This window comes from Lissotriton helveticus, chromosome 4_1 (genome assembly GCF_964261635.1).
Source record: "Lissotriton helveticus chromosome 4_1, aLisHel1.1, whole genome shotgun sequence".
In the NCBI taxonomy this organism is placed as follows: domain Eukaryota; kingdom Metazoa; phylum Chordata; class Amphibia; order Caudata; family Salamandridae; genus Lissotriton; species Lissotriton helveticus.
The window spans coordinates 1,671,309,844-1,671,322,165 of NC_136063.1; the positions used below are offsets into that span (position 1 = coordinate 1,671,309,844).

Consider the following 12,322-nt stretch of genomic DNA (forward strand, 5'->3'; position numbering starts at 1 on the left):
TGAAATAAAACGTTTTTCATGCTGATTTTCAACAGTCGATCTGCAATCGTGAAACATAAGCTTTTGCTTGGAGGCCTCACAGGTACTGATCTAATTTTCTCTTTTAAGATTATTCACAAATCATATGATATGCTTTGTATAAATCAACTATATTGTTAGATCAAAATTGAGTAAAAAGTGACTATCTCAATTTCATGACATATAGAAGAGTAAGGAGAAGAAGCTCATGTTTCAAATGTGGAGAGGCAACAACTTTTCATTATTTTTACCTCTACTAATTATATGCATTTTTATAATGTATGTGTTTATGTTGTCCTATAAATATACAGAGACATATAGCAAGATATAGGGAGATACATACGTGTAAAGTGAATATGTACAAGTTTATAAGTAAATGAGATGTTTTTCCAATTAATAATTCTAAGAACTGAATGGAAAAAGAAAATCGTAAAGTTTAGATAAGTCCCACTGTGATTTGTACTCAGATCCCGGTTTTCAGAGTCTAGAGTGCTAAGCATGATACCATCAAACCACCTGTACCAGGTTGAGCTTTTCATTTTGAGAGAAGAGATTGCATTCACGGGCTAATCTTATATTTTATTGCAAAATCGTATCTCACATAAAAAGTACTGTTCAACAGAGTGATAGCGTTACTTGAATCCTCTGGGCAACATCCTTCCCTAACATAGTTCAATATGCAAAAGTTGAACAGAATAGAAAAGTAATAACATTCTGTTGGTCTTTGACTGTAGAACATTAAAAACTTTGAAATGTTCACATTGCTGCAGCAATTTGCTCCCTTGTCACATGGGAAGTTCCATGGTGTAAAGGTTAGCACTTTGGACTTTGAATCCAAGGATCCGAGTTCAAATCTCGGTGGGACCACTTTCATGACTGTTGATCAAATCTTTTTCTGTCAAGTGTATTCATAAATATCACAAATCTAACACGGGTAGAGTGAAACATTAATTTATTGATTGTATTCTGAAAGTCTATTCGATGTGAGCAAATGATAGAACTTTTAGAAAACATGGAAATTAAATGGCTCAAAATAATGAGACATTTTGCGAGCTGACTCTGTTTTCTCAAACTCATCACAGGGGGCTGATGCAAGATATTACTTTCTTAAATCTTACTGTTATTGATAAGGGGAAGATGGAACTTTTTAATTGGAAATCCTTCATTAAAACAAAACTTGAGGAATCAAATTGTGTATTATGGGGACAGAAGATATGACGTTTTGAATAACAATCGTGAAATTCAGACACACATATATTTACACTCTGATTTTCTAAAGTAAATCCATAACCATAAAGTAAAATCTTTCGAAAGACGTGTCAAAGGTAATAATCTGAATTTCTCTTTCAAAGAAATTCACAATTAAATGCACTGTGTAAGTCAAGCATGTTGTCATATAAGAAATCAGCAAAAATTAACTATCTCATTACTGGTCATATAGATGAGAGAGGAAATGAACCTAACGTTTAAATTGTGGATGGGAAACAACAGTTTTTAGTTTTCAGCTTCAATACATATGTTTATGAATAATTGATTTCTTTATATAGTCTTATCGCTATCTAGACGGATATAGCTATGTATAAATAGATGCATACTTATACGTTGATAAGTATCAGTATAAAACATTGACGTTATGTTTTTCCAAGACCAAATTCTAAGAAATGGGTGAAATAGTAAATCTCATAATTCAAGCAGGTCCCACCGAGATTTGAACTCGGATCGCGGGATTCAGAGTCCAGAGTGCTAACCATTACACCATGGAACCCTCCCATACATGAGTAATTTTTCCATTGAGACAAAAGAGAGCGCATTAGTGCGGGGGCATTTCTTACATTGATGAAACGATATCTCTGTTGAATGCTCATAGTGTAAAGAGCTATAATGTGATTTGATTCTGTTCAGATACATTCTCCTTAACAGTGTTAAATATGCAAACGTTTATCAGGATAGGCAAGTTATATCATAATGATCATCTTTGACTGTAACATATTAAAACATTTTACATTTCCAAACTAATACACCCATTTCTTTGTCTCTCACATGGGATGCGCCAAAGAGCAATGATTGGCACGTTGGACTTTGCATGCAAAGGTACCAGTCCAAATCTTGGGGGTACTATTTTATTACTCTTGACCTTTTCTATTTCTGTCACCTTTGTTTATTGATAGCTCAAATCCAACACCAGTAGGTTGAAAGAGACAATTATTGATTCCTTTCAAAACGTCCATCAGCTTGAACAAGTTACAGAAATACAAACATTATAATACGTTTACATCACATTCCTACACAAAATAGTGTGACATTAAGAAATCCTATCCTGTTTTTCTGAAATGCATTTCAGAGGCCTGATTCCCAGCATCCCTTTTTGAAGCTTTCTGCGCTATTGATAAGGCGAATTTAGCACATTTTGAAAGAGATGTGTTCTTAAATCAAACCTAGAGAACCACAATGACGGTATCATTCAGATAGTACAAATGTTTTTGTATATTAGTATGGAAATTGTGAAATAAAACGTTTTTCATGCTGATTTTCAACAGTCGATCTGCAATCGTGAAACATAAGCTTTTGCTTGGAGGCCTCACAGGTACTGATCTAATTTTCTCTTTTAAGATTATTCACAAATCATATGATATGCTTTGTATAAATCAACTATATTGTTAGATCAAAATTGAGTAAAAAGTGACTATCTCAATTTCATGACATATAGAAGAGTAAGGAGAAGAAGCTCATGTTTCAAATGTGGAGAGGCAACAACTTTTCATTATTTTTACCTCTACTAATTATATGCATTTTTATAATGTATGTGTTTATGTTGTCCTATAAATATACAGAGACATATAGCAAGATATAGGGAGATACATACGTGTAAAGTGAATATGTACAAGTTTATAAGTAAATGAGATGTTTTTCCAATTAATAATTCTAAGAACTGAATGGAAAAAGAAAATCGTAAAGTTTAGATAAGTCCCACTGTGATTTGTACTCAGATCCCGGTTTTCAGAGTCTAGAGTGCTAAGCATGATACCATCAAACCACCTGTACCAGGTTGAGCTTTTCATTTTGAGAGAAGAGATTGCATTCACGGGCTAATCTTATATTTTATTGCAAAATCGTATCTCACATAAAAAGTACTGTTCAACAGAGTGATAGCGTTACTTGAATCCTCTGGGCAACATCCTTCCCTAACATAGTTCAATATGCAAAAGTTGAACAGAATAGAAAAGTAATAACATTCTGTTGGTCTTTGACTGTAGAACATTAAAAACTTTGAAATGTTCACATTGCTGCAGCAATTTGCTCCCTTGTCACATGGGAAGTTCCATGGTGTAAAGGTTAGCACTTTGGACTTTGAATCCAAGGATCCGTGTTCAAATCTCGGTGGGACCACTTTCATGACTGTTGATCAAATCTTTTTCTGTCAAGTGTATTCATAAATATCACAAATCTAACACGGGTAGAGTGAAACATTAATTTATTGATTGTATTCTGAAAGTCTATTCGATGTGAGCAAATGATAGAACTTTTAGAAAACATGGAAATTAAATGGCTCAAAATAATGAGACATTTTGCGAGCTGACTCTGTTTTCTCAAACTCATCACAGGGGGCTGATGCAAGATATTACTTTCTTAAATCTTACTGTTATTGATAAGGGGAAGATGGAACTTTTTAATTGGAAATCCTTCATTAAAACAAAACTTGAGGAATCAAATTGTGTATTATGGGGACAGAAGATATGACGTTTTGAATAACAATCGTGAAATTCAGACACACATATATTTACACTCTGATTTTCTAAAGTAAATCCATAACCATAAAGTAAAATCTTTCGAAAGACGTGTCAAAGGTAATAATCTGAATTTCTCTTTCAAAGAAATTCACAATTAAATGCACTGTGTAAGTCAAGCATGTTGTCATATAAGAAATCAGCAAAAATTAACTATCTCATTACTGGTCATATAGATGAGAGAGGAAATGAACCTAACGTTTAAATTGTGGATGGGAAACAACAGTTTTTAGTTTTCAGCTTCAATACATATGTTTATGAATAATTGATTTCTTTATATAGTCTTATCGCTATCTAGACGATATAGCTATGTATACATAGATGCATACTTATACGTTGATAAGTATCAGTATAAAACATTGACGTTATGTTTTTCCAAGACCAAATTCTAAGAAATGGGTGAAATAGTAAATCTCATAATTCAAGCAGGTCCCACCGAGATTTGAACTCGGATCGCTGGATTCAGAGTCCAGAGTGCTAACCATTACACCATGGAACCCTCCCATACATGAGTCATTTTTCCATTGAGACAAAAGAGAGCGCATTAGTGCGGGGGCATTTCTTACATTGATGAAACGATATCTCTGTTGAATGCTCATAGTGTAAAGAGCTATAATGTGATTTGATTCTGTTCAGATACATTCTCCTTAACAGTGTTAAATATGCAAACGTTTATCAGGATAGGCAAGTTATATCATAATGATCATCTTTGACTGTAACATATTAAAACATTTTACATTTCCAAACTAATACACCCATTTCTTTGTCTCTCACATGGGCTGCGCCAAAGAGCAATGATTGGCACGTTGGACTTTGCATGCAAAGGTACCAGTCCAAATCTTGGGGGTACTATTTTATTACTCTTGACCTTTTCTATTTCTGTCACCTTTGTTTATTGATAGCTCAAATCCAACACCAGTAGGTTGAAAGAGACAATTATTGATTCCTTTCAAAACGTCCATCAGCTTGAACAAGTTACAGAAATACAAACATTATAATACGTTTACATCACATTCCTACACAAAATAGTGTGACATTAAGAAATCATATCCTGTTTTTCTGAAATGCATTTCAGAGGCCTGATTCCCAGCATCCCTTTTTGAAGCTTTCTGTGCTATTGATAAGGCGAATTTAGCACATTTTGAAAGAGAAGTGTTCTTAAATCAAACCTAGAGAACCACAATGACGGTATCATTCAGATAGTACAAATGTTTTTGTATATTAGTATGGAAATTGTGAAATAAAACGTTTTTCATGCTGATTTTCAACAGTCGATCTGCAATCGTGAAACATAAGCTTTTGCTTGGAGGCCTCACAGGTACTGATCTAATTTTCTCTTTTAAGATTATTCACAAATCATATGATATGCTTTGTATAAATCAACTATATTGTTAGATCAAAATTGAGTAAAAAGTGACTATCTCAATTTCATGACATATAGAAGAGTAAGGAGAAGAAGCTCATGTTTCAAATGTGGAGAGGCAACAACTTTTCATTATTTTCACCTCTACTAATTATATGCATTTTTATAATGTATGTGTTTATGTTGTCCTATAAATATACAGAGACATATAGCAAGATATAGGGAGATACATACGTGTAAAGTGGATATGTACAAGTTTATAAGTAAATGAGATGTTTTTCCAATTAATAATTCTAAGAACTGAATGGAAAAAGAAAATCGTAAAGTTTAGATAAGTCCCACTGTGATTTGTACTCAGATCCCGGTTTTCAGAGTCTAGAGTGCTAAGCATGATACCATCAAACCACCTGTACCAGGTTGAGCTTTTCATTTTGAGAGAAGAGATTGCATTCACGGGGGAATCTTATATTTTATTGCAAAATCGTATCTCACATAAAAAGTACTGTTCAACAGAGTGATAGCGTTACTTGAGTCCTCTGGGCAACATCCTTCCCTAACATAGTTCAATATGCAAAAGTTGAACAGAATAGAAAAGTAATAACATTCTGTTGGTCTTTGACTGTAGAACATTAAAAACTTTGAAATGTTCACATTGCTGCAGCAATGTGCTCCCTTGTCACATGGGAGATTCCATGGTGTAATGGTTAGCACTTTGGACTTTGAATCCAAGGATCCGTGTTCAAATCTCGGTGGGACCACTTTCATGACTGTTGATCAAATCTTTTTCTGTCAAGTGTATTCATAAATATCACAAATCTAACACGGGTAGAGTGAAACATTAATTTATTGATTGTATTCTGAAAGTCTATTCGATGTGAGCAAATGATAGAACTTTTAGAAAACATGGAAATTAAATGGCTCAAAATAATGAGACATTTTGCGAGCTGACTCTGTTTTCTCAAACTCATCACAGGGGGCTGATGCAAGATATTACTTTCTTAAATCTTACTGTTATTGATAAGGGGAAGATGGAACTTTTTAATTGGAAATCCTTCATTAAAACAAAACTTGAGGAATCAAATTGTGTATTATGGGGACAGAAGATATGACGTTTTGAATAACAATCGTGAAATTCAGACACACATATATTTACACTCTGATTTTCTAAAGTAAATCCATAACCATAAAGTAAAATCTTTCGAAAGACGTGTCAAAGGTAATAATCTGAATTTCTCTTTCAAAGAAATTCACAATTAAATGCACTGTGTAAGTCAAGCATGTTGTCATATAAGAAATCAGCAAAAATTAACTATCTCATTACTGGTCATATAGATGAGAGAGGAAATGAACCTAACGTTTAAATTGTGGATGGGAAACAACAGTTTTTAGTTTTCAGCTTCAATACATATGTTTATGAATAATTGATTTCTTTATATAGTCTTATCGCTATCTAGACGGATATAGCTATGTATACATAGATGCATACTTATACGTTGATAAGTATCAGTATAAAACATTGACGTTATGTTTTTCCAAGACCAAATTCTAAGAAATGGGTGAAATAGTAAATCTCATAATTCAAGCAGGTCCCACCGAGATTTGAACTCGGATCGCTGGATTCAGAGTCCAGAGTGCTAACCATTACACCATGGAACCCTCCCATACATGAGTAATTTTTCCATTGAGACAAAAGAGAGCGCATTAGTGCGGGGGCATTTCTTACATTGATGAAACGATATCTCTGTTGAATGCTCATAGTGTAAAGAGCTATAATGTGATTTGATTCTGTTCAGATACATTCTCCTTAACAGTGTTAAATATGCAAACGTTTATCAGGATAGGCAAGTTATATCATAATGATCATCTTTGACTGTAACATATTAAAACATTTTACATTTCCAAACTAATACACCCATTTCTTTGTCTCTCACATGGGATGCGCCAAAGAGCAATGATTGGCACGTTGGACTTTGCATGCAAAGGTACCAGTCCAAATCTTGGGGGTACTATTTTATTACTCTTGACCTTTTCTATTTCTGTCACCTTTGTTTATTGATAGCTCAAATCCAACACCAGTAGGTTGAAAGAGACAATTATTGATTCCTTTCAAAACGTCCATCAGCTTGAAAAAGTTACAGAAATACAAACATTATAATACGTTTACATCACATTCCTACACAAAATAGTGTGACATTAAGAAATCCTATCCTGTTTTTCTGAAATGCATTTCAGAGGCCTGATTCCCAGCATCCCTTTTTGAAGCTTTCTGCGCTATTGATAAGGCGAATTTAGCACATTTTGAAAGAGAAGTGTTCTTAAATCAAACCTAGAGAACCACAATGACGGTATCATTCAGATAGTACAAATGTTTTTGTATATTAGTATGGAAATTGTGAAATAAAACGTTTTTCATGCTGATTTTCAACAGTCGATCTGCAATCGTGAAACATAAGCTTTTGCTTGGAGGCCTCACAGGTACTGATCTAATTTTCTCTTTTAAGATTATTCACAAATCATATGATATGCTTTGTATAAATCAACTATATTGTTAGATCAAAATTGAGTAAAAAGTGACTATCTCAATTTCATGACATATAGAAGAGTAAGGAGAAGAAGCTCATGTTTCAAATGTGGAGAGGCAACAACTTTTCATTATTTTCACCTCTACTAATTATATGCATTTTTATAATGTATGTGTTTATGTTGTCCTATAAATATACAGAGACATATAGCAAGATATAGGGAGATACATACGTGTAAAGTGGATATGTACAAGTTTATAAATAAATGAGATGTTTTTCCAATTAATAATTCTAAGAACTGAATGGAAAAAGAAAATCGTAAAGTTTAGATAAGTCCCACTGTGATTTGTACTCAGATCCCGGTTTTCAGAGTCTAGAGTGCTAAGCATGATACCATCAAACCACCTGTACCAGGTTGAGCTTTTCATTTTGAGAGAAGAGATTGCATTCACGGGGGAATCTTATATTTTATTGCAAAATCGTATCTCACATAAAAAGTACTGTTCAACAGAGTGATAGCGTTACTTGAGTCCTCTGGGCAACATCCTTCCCTAACATAGTTCAATATGCAAAAGTTGAACAGAATAGAAAAGTAATAACATTCTGTTGGTCTTTGACTGTAGAACATTAAAAACTTTGAAATGTTCACATTGCTGCAGCAATTTGCTCCCTTGTCACATGGGAGGTTCCATGTTGTAATGGTTAGCACTTTGGACTTTGAATCCAAGGATCCGAGTTCAAATCTCGGTGGGACCACTTTCATGACTGTTGATCAAATCTTTTTCTGTCAAGTGTATTCATAAATATCACAAATCTAACACGGGTAGAGTGAAACATTAATTTATTGATTGTATTCTGAAAGTCTATTCGATGTGAGCAAATGATAGAACTTTTAGAAAACATGGAAATTAAATGGCTCAAAATAATGAGACATTTTGCGAGCTGACTCTGTTTTCTCAAACTCATCACAGGGGGCTGATGCAAGATATTACTTTCTTAAATCTTACTGTTATTGATAAGGGGAAGATGGAACTTTTTAATTGGAAATCCTTCATTAAAACAAAACTTGAGGAATCAAATTGTGTATTATGGGGACAGAAGATATGACGTTTTGAATAACAATCGTGAAATTCAGACACACATATATTTACACTCTGATTTTCTAAAGTAAATCCATAACCATAAAGTAAAATCTTTCGAAAGACGTGTCAAAGGTAATAATCTGAATTTCTCTTTCAAAGAAATTCACAATTAAATGCACTGTGTAAGTCAAGCATGTTGTCATATAAGAAATCAGCAAAAATTAACTATCTCATTACTGGTCATATAGATGAGAGAGGAAATGAACCTAACGTTTAAATTGTGGATGGGAAACAACAGTTTTTAGTTTTCAGCTTCAATACATATGTTTATGAATAATTGATTTCTTTATATAGTCTTATCGCTATCTAGACGGATATAGCTATGTATACATAGATGCATACTTATACGTTGATAAGTATCAGTATAAAACATTGACGTTATGTTTTTCCAAGACCAAATTCTAAGAAATGGGTGAAATAGTAAATCTCATAATTCAAGCAGGTCCCACCGAGATTTGAACTCGGATCGCTGGATTCAGAGTCCAGAGTGCTAACCATTACACCATGGAACCCTCCCATACATGAGTAATTTTTCCATTGAGACAAAAGAGAGCGCATTAGTGCGGGGGCATTTCTTACATTGATGAAACGATATCTCTGTTGAATGCTCATAGTGTAAAGAGCTATAATGTGATTTGATTCTGTTCAGATACATTCTCCTTAACAGTGTTAAATATGCAAACGTTTATCAGGATAGGCAAGTTATATCATAATGATCATCTTTGACTGTAACATATTAAAACATTTTACATTTCCAAACTAATACACCCATTTCTTTGTCTCTCACATGGGATGCGCCAAAGAGCAATGATTGGCACGTTGGACTTTGCATGCAAAGGTACCAGTCCAAATCTTGGGGGTACTATTTTATTACTCTTGACCTTTTCTATTTCTGTCACCTTTGTTTATTGATAGCTCAAATCCAACACCAGTAGGTTGAAAGAGACAATTATTGATTCCTTTCAAAATGTCCATCAGCTTGAAAAAGTTACAGAAATACAAACATTATAATACGTTTACATCACATTCCTACACAAAATAGTGTGACATTAAGAAATCCTATCCTGTTTTTCTGAAATGCATTTCAGAGGCCTGATTCCCAGCATCCCTTTTTGAAGCTTTCTGCGCTATTGATAAGGCGAATTTAGCACATTTTGAAAGAGAAGTGTTCTTAAATCAAACCTAGAGAACCACAATGACGGTATCATTCAGATAGTACAAATGTTTTTGTATATTAGTATGGAAATTGTGAAATAAAACGTTTTTCATGCTGATTTTCAACAGTCGATCTGCAATCGTGAAACATAAGCTTTTGCTTGGAGGCCTCACAGGTACTGATCTAATTTTCTCTTTTAAGATTATTCACAAATCATATGATATGCTTTGTATAAATCAACTATATTGTTAGATCAAAATTGAGTAAAAAGTGACTATCTCAATTTCATGACATATAGAAGAGTAAGGAGAAGAAGCTCATGTTTCAAATGTAGAGAGGCAACAACTTTTCATTATTTTCACCTCTACTAATTATATGCATTTTTATAATGTATGTGTTTATGTTGTCCTATAAATATACAGAGACATATAGCAAGATATAGGGAGATACATACGTGTAAAGTGGATATGTACAAGTTTATAAGTAAATGAGATGTTTTTCCAATTAATAATTCTAAGAACTGAATGGAAAAAGAAAATCGTAAAGTTTAGATAAGTCCCACTGTGATTTGTACTCAGATCCCGGTTTTCAGAGTCTAGAGTGCTAAGCATGATACCATCAAACCACCTGTACCAGGTTGAGCTTTTCATTTTGAGAGAAGAGATTGCATTCACGGGGGAATCTTATATTTTATTGCAAAATCGTATCTCACATAAAAAGTACTGTTCAACAGAGTGATAGCGTTACTTGAGTCCTCTGGGCAACATCCTTCCCTAACATAGTTCAATATGCAAAAGTTGAACAGAATAGAAAAGTAATAACATTCTGTTGGTCTTTGACTGTAGAACATTAAAAACTTTGAAATGTTCACATTGCTGCAGCAATTTGCTCCCTTGTCACATGGGAGGTTCCATGTTGTAATGGTTAGCACTTTGGACTTTGAATCCAAGGATCCGAGTTCAAATCTCGGTGGGACCACTTTCATGACTGTTGATCAAATCTTTTTCTGTCAAGTGTATTCATAAATATCACAAATCTAACACGGGTAGAGTGAAACATTAATTTATTGATTGTATTCTGAAAGTCTATTCGATGTGAGCAAATGATAGAACTTTTAGAAAACATGGAAATTAAATGGCTCAAAATAATGAGACATTTTGCGAGCTGACTCTGTTTTCTCAAACTCATCACAGGGGGCTGATGCAAGATATTACTTTCTTAAATCTTACTGTTATTGATAAGGGGAAGATGGAACTTTTTAATTGGAAATCCTTCATTAAAACAAAACTTGAGGAATCAAATTGTGTATTATGGGGACAGAAGATATGACGTTTTGAATAACAATCGTGAAATTCAGACACACATATATTTACACTCTGATTTTCTAAAGTAAATCCATAACCATAAAGTAAAATCTTTCGAAAGACGTGTCAAAGGTAATAATCTGAATTTCTCTTTCAAAGAAATTCACAATTAAATGCACTGTGTAAGTCAAGCATGTTGTCATATAAGAAATCAGCAAAAATTAACTATCTCATTACTGGTCATATAGATGAGAGAGGAAATGAACCTAACGTTTAAATTGTGGATGGGAAACAACAGTTTTTAGTTTTCAGCTTCAATACATATGTTTATGAATAATTGATTTCTTTATATAGTCTTATCGCTATCTAGACGGATATAGCTATGTATACATAGATGCATACTTATACGTTGATAAGTATCAGTATAAAACATTGACGTTATGTTTTTCCAAGACCAAATTCTAAGAAATGGGTGAAATAGTAAATCTCATAATTCAAGCAGGTCCCACCGAGATTTGAACTCGGATCGCTGGATTCAGAGTCCAGAGTGCTAACCATTACACCATGGAACCCTCCCATACATGAGTAATTTTTCCATTGAGACAAAAGAGAGCGCATTAGTGCGGGGGCATTTCTTACATTGATGAAACGATATCTCTGTTGAATGCTCATAGTGTAAAGAGCTATAATGTGATTTGATTCTGTTCAGATACATTCTCCTTAACAGTGTTAAATATGCAAACGTTTATCAGGATAGGCAAGTTATATCATAATGATCATCTTTGACTGTAACATATTAAAACATTTTACATTTCCAAACTAATACACCCATTTCTTTGTCTCTCACATGGGATGCGCCAAAGAGCAATGATTGGCACGTTGGACTTTGCATGCAAAGGTACCAGTCCAAATCTTGGGGGTACTATTTTATTACTCTTGACCTTTTCTATTTCTGTCACCTTTGTTTATTGATAGCTCAAATCCAACACCAGTAGGTTGAAAGAGACAATTATTGATTCCTTTCAAAATGTC

At 33.7% G+C, this 12,322-nt stretch overlaps 9 non-coding genes across 9 annotated transcripts; 4 read left to right on the top strand and 5 right to left on the bottom strand.

Annotated features, from left to right (window-relative positions):
• The first annotated feature begins 813 nt into the window (after positions 1–813).
• Positions 814–885, top strand: TRNAQ-UUG (transfer RNA glutamine (anticodon UUG)). The gene has a single exon. It is a non-coding gene; the product is annotated as a tRNA-Gln (tRNA).
• An 826-nt stretch (positions 886–1,711) lies between these two features.
• On the bottom strand, positions 1,712–1,783 carry TRNAQ-CUG (transfer RNA glutamine (anticodon CUG)). Its single transcript has one exon. It is a non-coding gene; the product is annotated as a tRNA-Gln (tRNA).
• Positions 1,784–4,230: 2,447 nt separating this feature from the next.
• Positions 4,231–4,302, bottom strand: TRNAQ-CUG (transfer RNA glutamine (anticodon CUG)). The gene has a single exon. It is a non-coding gene; the product is annotated as a tRNA-Gln (tRNA).
• Positions 4,303–5,852: 1,550 nt separating this feature from the next.
• Positions 5,853–5,924, top strand: TRNAQ-UUG (transfer RNA glutamine (anticodon UUG)). Its single transcript has one exon. It is a non-coding gene; the product is annotated as a tRNA-Gln (tRNA).
• Positions 5,925–6,750: 826 nt separating this feature from the next.
• TRNAQ-CUG (transfer RNA glutamine (anticodon CUG)) lies at positions 6,751–6,822 on the bottom strand. The gene has a single exon. It is a non-coding gene; the product is annotated as a tRNA-Gln (tRNA).
• A 1,550-nt stretch (positions 6,823–8,372) lies between these two features.
• TRNAQ-UUG (transfer RNA glutamine (anticodon UUG)) lies at positions 8,373–8,444 on the top strand. Its single transcript has one exon. It is a non-coding gene; the product is annotated as a tRNA-Gln (tRNA).
• Positions 8,445–9,270: 826 nt separating this feature from the next.
• TRNAQ-CUG (transfer RNA glutamine (anticodon CUG)) lies at positions 9,271–9,342 on the bottom strand. Its single transcript has one exon. It is a non-coding gene; the product is annotated as a tRNA-Gln (tRNA).
• A 1,550-nt stretch (positions 9,343–10,892) lies between these two features.
• On the top strand, positions 10,893–10,964 carry TRNAQ-UUG (transfer RNA glutamine (anticodon UUG)). The gene has a single exon. It is a non-coding gene; the product is annotated as a tRNA-Gln (tRNA).
• Positions 10,965–11,790: 826 nt separating this feature from the next.
• TRNAQ-CUG (transfer RNA glutamine (anticodon CUG)) lies at positions 11,791–11,862 on the bottom strand. Its single transcript has one exon. It is a non-coding gene; the product is annotated as a tRNA-Gln (tRNA).
• Positions 11,863–12,322: the final 460 nt, after the last annotated feature.